Source organism: Bos taurus, chromosome 8 (genome assembly GCF_002263795.3).
Source record: "Bos taurus isolate L1 Dominette 01449 registration number 42190680 breed Hereford chromosome 8, ARS-UCD2.0, whole genome shotgun sequence".
In the NCBI taxonomy this organism is placed as follows: domain Eukaryota; kingdom Metazoa; phylum Chordata; class Mammalia; order Artiodactyla; family Bovidae; genus Bos; species Bos taurus.
The window spans coordinates 52,077,672-52,090,159 of NC_037335.1; the positions used below are offsets into that span (position 1 = coordinate 52,077,672).

General features: G+C 35.7%; 1 protein-coding gene and 1 pseudogene across 4 annotated transcripts in view; both read left to right on the plus strand.

Moving 5' to 3' along the window:
• The window catches only part of PCSK5 (proprotein convertase subtilisin/kexin type 5), a 519,623-nt gene that overhangs the window by 166,146 nt on the left and 340,989 nt on the right, over positions 1-12,488 (plus strand). The gene's annotated exons all lie outside the window — the stretch shown is intronic.
• LOC112447944 (uncharacterized) lies at positions 11,491-11,620 on the plus strand (annotated as a pseudogene).

A 12,488-nucleotide genomic window follows, 5' to 3' on the forward strand; every position in this document is an offset into this window, starting at 1 on the left:
TTTAGAGAAGCTGTGCATGAGGGACTTATTACTGAAATAAATGGGTGTTGGGAGGAGAAAACATTAAAAATGAATCCCCTTAAATTGGGGCCAGAGTCTTGTAATGAACGATACAAATGGTGTTTTATTTTAAACAATAAAACTAAAATGATGAAAATACATGTAGTTTATTATCTAGCAGAACAGGCAGCTGTAGCCATTCTTACATCAAACAAAAATGAATCATGTTTAAAGTTGTAGTTTTTATGTAATATTACGAAATTTGAATTTTAGTAGAGTAATAAACAGACTCAGTTTATAAAAATCTTTATCGGTTTTTCCAAGGGCCATTTGGAATCATTTTATTGACAAATCATTCTCATTTAAAGCCACTGTCACGTCGCCAGCCTTGTTCCAGTTTCACTAAATCTCGCTCTTCTGGATCCTCTTTCAACAAAAGCTTTCAGAGTGATTAAAGCTATTCTCGAATATTATTTTCATTGATTGTATGAAATCCTGTGTCTTTTGCAAGTTCATTAGGCAGTTGTTTGCTTGATTTGCCTTGTATTGTTTGCCTTTTATATTTACGCAGAGATAAAAATTTCTAGCACTGAAAAGGGTGGGGCTGCTTGAGTCCACAGTGATTTTGTTAGAGGTAGGATCATTTGTGAATATCATTTTTACTTGCTTAGTTAGGAATCCTAATCATTATGATACCCAATTTAAAAAGAACCTGTGGGCAGTGATCCAAATAGCTTCAAAGGTGTACTTGTGAGCGTTCCTCTCAGAAAAAGTCTCAAGTCATCATGACTTTATTGGCTCTGCTGAGTGTGTGTGCGCCTGAAGATAGATACATGTTTTTTCACAAATTGATTATGCATTTGCTGTTGTGGAAACACTAGGACTTGATGTCAGGAGATCTGGTTTCAAGTTCTTTTGCAGTAAACTGGCTGGATTACCTTGGTGAAGTCACTTAGCCCATAGCACTCTCCATTTCCTTCGCTATAAGAGAGATAAAAGTACATGCAGTGCAAGATTATCAGAGAGATCAAATTAAATTAAATTTATGAGAATTTAGGTGAGATTATCTAATAATAAATAAATGAACCTTACCGTTTGTTGATTTGATGTCTAAACTGCAAATTACATTAAGCATTCTTTCAAATGGAAATTAACCATTGGATATGAATGATGCATAATAGCTATTGAGTTGATGAATTTATATTTAAAAATATTCAGTATTAGTATCAAATCATAGGAAGGGGAGATAGAAAACATAGAAGCATGTGTTTTTGGTTACCAAAAAGACATAAATGGCTATGGCTGTATTTACCCTGCATACCTAGAAACCAGAAATTTATCAAACTGTACAATGCAGGTAAATCTGTTAATTTTCTAGCTAAAAATATTTTTTACATTTTCAAAGGGTTAAAAAAAAAAAAAAAGGATATGTGACAGAGACTTCATGTGGCCCTATAAAGCCTGAGATATTTACTATTTGGCCCATTACAGAAAATGTTTGCCAACCCCTGCTCATAAACTCATGCAAATACCATCATAACAGAGACCCATTCCTTATGTTGTTTCTAAATGAAGTATTATTTCTGTGCTAAAATGCTGAACTGATAATTAGGAATTATGATAAATTATATGTTTTGGAGGGAGGCCTTCCTTAATTGTTGGTTTCATACCTCCATAATGTTGAGAACATTCCAATATGTAAGGAAATGATTCTGATGGACTCTACAGAGACAACCAAGAATAGCTGTCAATAAACAGAAGGGCTGGCAGGTGCTTGGCGGAGCTGAGCTGAAGTGAGGATCACCCAGTGAATAGAGGTGTTTGAGTTACTCATCTATACTTTAGGACCTCTTTCTCGAGTTCAGAGGGACCCTGGGACTAAGCGCCACCCAGCTCCTTACACCTCGGGGCCACAGTTTACCTACTGTATTGCAAACAATCGGGGTTCTGTAATAGTCACCTATTTTAGATGATTATTCCCTGAAAAGTACAACTCACATCTTTAAAAGTGTTTTGACAGTTCATTCATGATATTGAAGCAGTTTCAAGCAAATTGAAGTCAAGTGTTTATAAGATCACATTTCTTCATCAGTCAATCATTAACAGATTTTTGAGCAAAACAAATATTTTTAGCCTATTTCACAATGTATGTACCACTGAATGTATCACTGAAAGATATCTTTACCTGAATATTTTAGCTAAAGCAAATAGAAGCAGAATGTTAAATAGTTTACTGCTAAATGAACAGAGACTTGTGAATTATTACCTATTATTCAGGATTTCTAAGCCAACAGAATTCATTGAAAATACATTATATCATGGCTACTTTTCCCACTATTTGAATCCTTAGTGACTAATACATTCCGTAGGATGTATTAGGTACTCAATAAATATTTGCTGAATGAATGACACAGAAAAGTTAATTAATTATGAACCAGGACATGGGAATTGTCTCAATACACACATTTAACTAGGTCATTATAATATTTATAAAATGAGAATTTACCTATATACAGAACCATGGGTAAAATTGAAGTATTCTCTGTGTAAGGTACATTCTAGCATCCTGGTCTCTTATTTTTGCTACTTTAGAAATATTTATATGAAGTGGTTTTCAGTATACATTTGTAGAAGAGAAGTATGTATGGAAAGAAATAGACCAGAAAAATCAAAATTATAATTTGATACAGGTCATTATTTCTTTCATTATCTTTATAGATCTTTTTCCAGTCTCCTGGTATACATACTCAATATATTCTTCATATTTCATGCTTTCATGAGTTCTAATTATGAAATTTTCTTATAATTATGAGGATGCAGAATTACAGGAAAAATCAGTTCAGGTGTAAGGAAGAGTTGTTTAGGCTGCATACCAAGCATTTTCATAAATACCAACCTGAAGTCAGAACTCTTGGAGCCGAAATTTCTGTAACACCTTATACATAAACCTTGATTAGTGTGTACCTCAATAATTGGTAATTATTTGCATACATCTTACAACACCCCTGTCAGTGATCTTAGTTCATTGGTTAGTTGAAATCACAGGACTCTTTAGGCCACAAGTGGTAATTAGATGGATAGAAATACGTTTTAGTAAGACAGTATCGGCTACATTTCTTCAGGAGGAGTGCTCACCAGCTCCAGGACTATTTTTTACTCTTCCCCTGTCCCCCCACCATGACCCAAGTGACACCCAAGTGACACTGCTGGTGTGCTAGAAAGAAAAGCGTGAGAGTCCCTTTGCCCTAGAAGCCTCATGCTCTTAGGAACAGTATTTCTTGCAGTTACCTATGAACAGAGCTTCCGCGGCCACACAGGGAAGGTCACACTCAGTTTCCAGTGTCCTCTCTCAGAAGCCCAAAGCCACGACTCCTCACCATGTGTTTATTGCTCTGGCCACAGACCTCCCAGCTCATGGTCACTCACTAATTAAAGTTCAGTGTTTTGTTTTTTTGTTTTTTTTTTTAACCATAAATGGTGTTGTTTGGTAGCTGACATTCCACCTTTTTCAGATACCAAGGGAAATAGAGCTAGAATCTTAAAGTGATTTTTCCATAGATAAAGAGAAAATCTTTTGTTAATCCTTTACTCAGACTTTTCCCCACCAAGACTGTGAGTGCCATAGCTTTGGATACTTCAACTCTATATGCCCCTTGTTAAGAAGATGTCTGGAACACAGGATGTAGATTATCTGGACTTGAGCAAGGGAGAAGGGACAAATGGAAGGAAGGAGGAAGGAAGAGCTTGGAGGGAGTAATATTGTTAACTAAAAGAATTCTTGGTAAGTACTTGAATAATTTTCAAAAAAATAAAAATAAAATAGCATTCCTGACAGAGTTCATTGCTTACCTAAAAAGTAACTTTACATTTCTCTGTGCTGGAACTGTAGGTAGTAATTATCCTAGTAAAGCAGACAGATGTCCAGTAGAAAAGATGGGCATCATGTTGTTCCTCCAGCTCCAGGGACGAGTTGGAGCCTCCAGATCCACATTTATGAACTTTCAAGAGAGGACACTTGACTCTCAGCTCACTAAAAACACATCTAAAAAGAATCAACAGAAATGACTAATTTCTGAATATTTGTAGTCAAGGGGTAAGGGAGATAATGTCTCAGGCCCCAATTTGTGGTGAAAAATATCAGAGTGTTCCCAAAGCTTTGACTACATGGAGTAAAATCTAGTTTGTGTAATTTTCAGAGACCGAACAGAACCCTCTGATAAGAGCTTAAGGAGCTGGAAGAGCAGTGCGATGGGCTCTTAATAGATCCAGTGGGGAAGAAATAGCATCACAGAATTACTAGGGGATATAGACAGGCATCGGAGAAGGCAATGGCACCCCACTCCAGTACTCTTGCCTGGAAAATCCCAGGGATGGGGGAGCCTGGTAGGCTGCCATCTATCAGGTCACACAGAGTCAGACACGACTGAAGTGGCTTAGCAGCAGCATAGACAGGCATGGCAATGTGAATTCATAGAAATAAGCTCAAGTAACATGTGGATATCAGTAAATCAAAATATTAATCAGTAAAGCAAAAAAAAGTTGAAAAGCATGGTTGGGTAAATTTAGAATATCAACCAGGGAGCCAAGTAAAAGGGCCTAATTTAATCATCATGATTAATGAGTTTCATCAAAGGGATCTCTCGTACCCAGTGCTTTGACATTGTCGTTGATGTATAAGATAAGGGTAGGAAGAGAGGGAGGCTGATGAAAAGCCTACCTCTTGGTCAGCCACTATATACAAAAACATGTATAAAAATGCCTACTGTAGGTTTTTTTAAAAAATTGAAGTATTGTTGTTTTTGGACTTCCCAGGTGGCTCAGTGGTAAAGATTCTGCCTGCCAAGTGGGAGATGTGGGTTTGATCCCTGGGCTGGGAAGATTCCCTAGAGAAGGAAATGGCAACCCACTCCAATATTCTTGCATGGGAAATCCCATGGATCGGGAGCCTGGCGGGCTACAGTCTGTGGGATCACAAAAAAGTCAGACATGGCTTACTAACTAAACAACAAACAAACAATGGTTGATTTACCATGTTCTGTTAGTTTCAGATATACAGCAAAGTGACTCATACATAAACACACACACATACATACATACATATGTAGTGTTGGCCCCTGAGTTGTATCCAGCTCTTTGTAATTCTCCAGGCAAGAATGCTGGAGCAGCCATTCTCTTCTCAAGGAGATCCTCCTGACCCAGGGATCAAACCTGTGTCTCCTGCATTGCAAGCAGATTCTTTACAGTCTGAGCCACCAGAAAAGCCCACATATATATACACAAACAAGTTTTTACTCCATGCAGTGTGTCTGTGTTGCAAATTCTTTCCCCTTATAGATGATTACAAAATACTGAATATCATTCCCTTTGCTATACAATAGGGTTATCTGTTATATATATAGAAGTGTGTGTGAGTTAAGCTGCTGTGGATTTTATTGTACTTCATCATTCCATACAACGTTATAGTTGGGAAAGCAACAGAAGTGAGGTAAAGAACTAGGTTTTCTAATAAACCAAGCTATTTACTCTTTCCTTTAAATGTGAGCTAGTATGTTTAACAGTTAATTTATTTAACAATGAATAAGTAATTTTCCTAGGCTGGGGAAGTTAAGGAGGAAGGAAAATGGCAGAGGTGAGAAAAAAATTCTAAAACAGTTTGACCACTTGAGATTTATTTATTTTCAGTATTTTAGGTTCTGACTGAAATCTTCTTGGATTACAGTCAATATTATAAATAACTGTACAAATTCTTCAAACCTACAATGATTTTTAAACTTCTTCAAACCTACAATGATTTTTAAACTTTAAAGTAATTATAAACTCACAGCAAGTTTAAGAAATAGTAGAGGTCCCCCATATCCTTCACCTGAATTCCCCCAGTGGTAGCAACATGTGTAATTATAGCAAAATATCAAAGCCAGGAAAATTACATTAATGCAATTTATACACATTATTCATATTTTTCAAGTTTTTAGGTGTATTCCTGTGTGTGTGTGTGTGTGTGTGAGATTGACAATAATTTTAACCATCCAAGAGAAATATTCTGTACCTTTTTAAAAAGACTTATTAGTCATTTGCATATTATATTTCTGATGCTAATTCTTAGTAGTATTCTGTTACTACGTAATGCTCTAATACAGTATTTTTTCATTTTCTTTCCTTGCCTGCAATGTATCTGTTAGGCTTTGGAGCAATTGATGAATACTTTTATTAATCTCTTCAAATATTGTATATATTACTCCTGAGAGCCAAAAGGAGGATTCATAATGTGTGTTGCTAGGTATAAAAACTGTCATAATTTAAGTTCATGTTTAAATTTCTTTGAATATTAGGCTATCAAAAGGCCTGTGAATATGATCATATCTTATGTGCCCTTCACTGTCTTAATTCAGGCTACTCTAACAGAGTAGGCTGGGTGGCTTAGACAACAAACATTTATTTTTCACAGTTCTAGAGGCTGGGAATTCTGATATTAAGGTGCCGGCAGATTTGGCTTTTGGCTTGTAGATGGCTGCCTTCTTCCATGGCAGAGGAGAGAAGTCAGCTCTCTCGTGTCTTTTCCTATACAGGCACTCTTTCCATCGTGAGACTACCATTCATCACCTAGTCGTGTCCACAAGGCCTCTGCTCCAAGTATCATCACACTGGGATTAGGGTTTCCATATGTGGCTTGGGATAGGATGGACAGAAACATTCAATCCATAGCAGTTATTGTGAATGAATTTTCTTGAATTTCTTCCTAGTATATTAAAAAAATTTAGTATTATGGAAGCCCCAGCGACTATGTTTAACTGTCATCACATCAGAAACTATTATCTTAATATTCTCACAAAAACGAATCATCAGAAAGTTGACTGTGTGGCTTTTTTCCTCCCTAAAAATTTTCATTTACCCTTCCACCCCTGCCCCCCACCTCCCTGCTGCCAACATGTTCCTTAAGCTTTTCGCTGGAGATAGAGTGAAAATCTATTTTCAGCTATTTCCCATTCTTCTGAAGTTTTCATTTTTAAGATTCTCAGCATTTGCTACTTATACCTCAAGTTGAATAATTTAGTTTGGAGATTCTATAAAATATATTGTCAAATATGTTGTCATCAATACTAATGAGGAAGTAGTTGCCTCTACCTCACAGAATAAGTAGGGTTGTGGCAAGGAAGTCAAGAAATCTTGGCCATCATTCAAATACTTAGGAATATGGGCCCCTGTGAGTCTTGCTGCAAGAGTAAAAAGCATTAATTTATCTATGCCAGGAGACCCAGATCTAGTCATTGCCCCATCACAGTTTATACCTACTAATCACTGTATGACTGACTACATTTCTCTCAATAAGAGTAGTAGTGTCTGTTTTGCTTATTTTGCAGAGTTGAAGTGAGAACCAGATGAGGTTAAAGTACTTTGAGAAGTGGAGAGGGTGATATAAACCAAGTGGTAATATTATCAAGAGCTACAAAACCAATCAGAAAGAAAAGCTCTGCGTGATATATTGGAGAATACTCAAACATATCACTATTCTTGCTCTCCTGTCCCTTTCTAAGGGGGCTTTTGAAGTAAGCTCAGATGGAAGGTTTTCACTCAGATTTAAACAAAATCAAAACATGCCAAGGAGAATGGACACATCAGATGTCAAAGGGACTAGAAACAGTGGGGGCTGGAGCCTGGAGACAGAATCCATGAACAGCTGAAGATGTTTGTCCTAAGAAAGAACAGACGTAGAAAGCAGTCTTTCTCCAACTTGCCATTGCTTGATTCCATACAAGTATAATTTCAAGCAATGTAGTGATCACTAACCGGAGACCTCTTGCGTGTGTCCTGATGTTTCTGATTCATTGCCGAGCTTGTTCACATCTTACCTTCAGATTCATGGTAAATCTCAAGTGAGTTAATATTTCCATCCCTACTAACTCATATGAAATTAAAAAACAGTTTATAAAGCAGTGTGACTAGAGTAGGAGAAAGCAAACAAAGGAGTGAAGGCAGTACTTTACTATGTAGCAAGATGTAATGGACCCCAAAATTTATATTCTACCCTCACTTCACTTGCATGAGTTCACAGTATTATAGAAAGGAGTTAACAGGCACTCTCTGATCTGATTTTCCATCTTTTCATTTCATATATGATATTATACATGTTTCAATGCCATTCTCCCAAATCATCCCACCCTCTTCCTCTCCCACAGAGTCCAAAAGACTATTTTATACATCTGTGTTTCTTTTGCTGTCTCGCATACAGGGTTATAGTTACTATCTTTCTAAATTCTATATATATGTGTTAGTATACTGTACTGGTGTTTTTCTTTCTGGCTTACTTCACTCTGTATAATCGGCTCCAGTTTCATCCACCTCATTAGAACTGATTCAAATGTATTTTTTTTTTGTAGTTTATTTTTTTTTAATTTTATTTTATTTTTAAACTTTACATAATTGTATTAGTTTTGCCAAATATCAAAATGAATCCGCCACAGGTATACACATGCTCCCCATCCTGAACCCTCCTCCCTCCTCCCTCCCCACACCATCCCTCTGGGTCGTCCCAGTGCACCAGCCCCAAGCATCCAGTATCGTACATCAAACCTGGACTGGCATGTCGTTTCATACATGATATTTTACATGTTTCAATGCCATTCTCCCAAATCTTCCCACCCTCTCCCTCTCCCACAGAGTCCATAAGACTGTTCTATACATCAGTGTCTCTTTTGCTGTCTCGTACACAGGGTTATTGTTACCATCTTTCTAAATTCCATATATATGTGTTAGTATACTGTATTGGTGTTTTTCCTTCTGGCTTACTTCACTCTGTATAATAGGCTCCAGTTTCATCCACCTCATTAGAACTGATTCAAATGTATTCTTTTTAATGGCTGAGTAATACTCCATTGTGTATATGTACCACAGCTTTCTTATCCATTCATCTGCTGGTGGGCATCTAGGTTGCTTCCATGTCCTGGCTATTATAAACAGTGCTGCAATGAACATTGGGGTACACGTGTCTCTTTCCCTTCTGGTTTCCTCAGTGTGTATGCCCAGCAGTGGGATTGCTGGATCATAAAGCAGTTCTGTTTCCAGTTTTTTAAGGAATCTCCACACTGTTCTCCATAGTGGCTGTACTAGTTTGCATTCCCACCAACAGTGTAAGAGGGTTCCCTTTTCTCCACACCCTCTCCAGCATTTATTGCTTGTAGACTTTTGGATAGCAGCCATTCTAACTGGCGTGAAATGGTACCTCATTGTGGTTTTGATTTGCATTTCTCTGATAGTGAGTGATGTTGAGCATCTTTTCATGTGTTTGTTGGCCATCCGTATGTCTTCTTTGGAGAAATGTCTATGGGGTCACACAGAGTCAGACATGACTAAAGTGACTTAGCAGCAGCAGCAGCAGGGCAGACATAACCATATCCTTAAGGGATTCAGAGAACTGATGCATTTTTAATTCCTAGTTTCTCTGGATGTACTTTATTTTAGATGCTATTCAATTTAAGTCCTTGATTTATATATCCTTATAATTTACATAATTGGGTTATCTTTTAAAGGTCTCAGAAAATATGTTTCTTAGTAATATTGTGAACATATGTAAGAAAGTTAAACAGGTGACTCATTTTCTTTCCAAAGAACATTGTATGGGACTTGGATATTAAAATTTTTATTTAGGTACCGTGTGTGTCCGAGCTTAATCTAATGAGTATGTTGTTTTCTAGACTAAAATATACTAAGTCTTTCTTCTTATGCTAAAAATACTTTAAATGCTCACACTCAATCATCTCTGAAGAAAACTACATCTGAAAAACAGTTTTGTTTGTTTTGTGACTTTCATATTTACTGACATCATGAATATACTTCTTGTTGACCACCCTTTGTTGTTTGGGAGAAGGAAGAAATTGAGTCATGATCACATACTTGAATAGGTCATGATGATATATCCATTGTTCTATGATCTATTTAAAATTCATGTCAAAACAGAGTCTAACTAAGATATAAAAATAAAAAAGATGACTAGTACTTTACTTGGAATAATGATCATTGTCATCTGAAGAGTGGGCTGTTTAAATGTAGTTGAGCTGCAATTTGGACCCTCAATTACAGTATGCTGAAATACATGATTTAACTGATATTTAAAATATATGTGTCAGCAGTAGAGTATAACTTGCCTGTCTCCTCAAAATAGTCCACATATCATGATGTAGAGCCCTGTACAGAAGAAATGTTTTTATAAGGAGAATATTCACTGTGTTCTTCACTTACAAACATTCACTGTACATGAATGATGCACATAATATGTACAGGGCTTTTAGAAATACAGAACCAAGTCACTTCTATTGTTTTAGTAATATGGTAGAACAGATATTCAGTTAAATCTTTCCTCCCACAGTATATCTAAAAATCATGGGAAAATATTAAAGAACTTCTTAGTGCATGGTTGAGCTTATGGGGTGCTAGGGTATTTCTCTGAGAAACCTCAAATCTATAAACTAGGTGGGCAACACCAGGCATTTCCCAGGATGACTAACCAATCCCAACCAGCCTGGAACTGAATTTTAAAAGTCCAGAGATAGCAGGAGACAAGGCTTTGGTCCAAAGGGCTGAGACCTGCATAAAATGGAACCCCTAAGTTACTGTCTTCAGTGCAATAAACACAGAAAAAGAAATCCTACATGGGAAGTGAAAGGATGTATTTGACTTTCTCTCCCTGGTTAATAGATGGGACAAAGGGATAAACAAATAACTACTTTTGAGAATAACTCACAGTTCTTAATGAGTTTTCCATACCATCCTCAAAGAATTCACAAAGAAAAAAGCCTAAATAGCACAATCTTCTAAATGGACAGTTCACCAACTACATGGAGTAAACATTGCCATAAAGACAAGCCAGTAAAAAACACAAATAGTAGAAATAGATTCACCTACTTAGAATTATTATTTACATATAATTTATTTGTATCAATAAATAAATATTGAAAAGCATTTTTAAGAAAAATTGACTATCCAAATTAACCAAATTTGAAAAAAGAACTTCAAAAATAAAGTGTATAGTACCTGAAAAGAATAATTCAGTGAATGGATTAAATATCAGGTTAGTCATGGCTAAAGTCAAGATAAGTGAAATATAGAACTGAGCAAGTTACAGAGAAGACAGCCAAGAGAGCAATGTATGTGGGAAGCCTGAAGATGAGATAAAGATTTGAAAAGTGTGAAAAGGTCTAATGTATGCTTAATTGGGATTCTGATAAGAAGAACCATAGAATGATATAAAGGGATACATCAAGGTACTAGCTGAGACTTCTGAAAATTTAAATGTTAAACTATAGGTTTAGGAATTCCAAGAAAGAGGTTTTTAAAATCCACACATACAATATCTTAATGAACCTGCAGAATAGAAAAGGCAAAGATCTGAAAAGTCATCCAGATGGCTGACTTCTCACCAGAAAGAAGGGAAGCTAAAAAATGGTGGAATGGCATCTTTGAAGTGCTATTAGTCTAGAATTCTATACCCATTGAAAAAATGCTTCTCTACCTTTTGGCTAAGATTGAGTATAGTATCTGTTCTTACTATTTTAACTATATCCATTGAAATTAGTTTTTAAGAAGAGCAGTAAAATAAAGTCATTTTCTGAGGCTATCAAAAGCCTCTCTGATGGGTAAATTTATAGAATGTTCTTCAGAAAGAAACCAGTGATCCCAGAAGGAAATAAGTGCTACAAAAGTAAACAAAGCAAGAAATGTAAGTCTAAACAAACATTGATTGTTCAAAGTAGAACAGTGATGGGTGATTTCTAGTGTTAAAAAAATATCCAGTGTGTACCTATAATTATGGGAGGATCAAGTCAAGAGCTGGATAATCAGACTTACAACATTCTGACACCTGTACTGTTTGGGAAAAGTTGAAAAAAATATCAGTAACTTTGTGATCTTAGGTACCCATGATCAAATATCTAGGATAAGCACTAAATAATAGAATGTATAATATCCAAACTAGTACAGGGGAAAAATACAGAAATGATTATGTGTATATGAATACTTAGATAATATAAATAGACTAACTCTTGAGTCAAAAATAAAGATTTCCAGGGTTTAAAAAAAATTATATTCTATTTATGAGGTATAAATAATATAAACAGAATATTTGAAAGTAAAAGGATCAAGTGGTTTATAATTTAAGTACTAACAAGATATCTTTAATTTTATTTAAGAAACAGAAAGTGTTATTACATATACATAAACAATTTGTTTCACTAGAAAGATTTGATAGTTCCATTCTAAAGGCAATAAAAATGGATAGAACCACAAAGAATATTAACAAATCCACAAAATAATGAACAAGCTTGACATGATGGACTTACCTAGAATAATTGGAAAATATATATCTTTTCAACCACATAGAACATTTATAAAAATAGACCACATACTTCACCATTTTGTGCACTCACCAAATTCAAATGATTGCTTCATAAAAATTATTTTATCGTAAGTTAATGAAGTTATTGATTATAAAAAATATA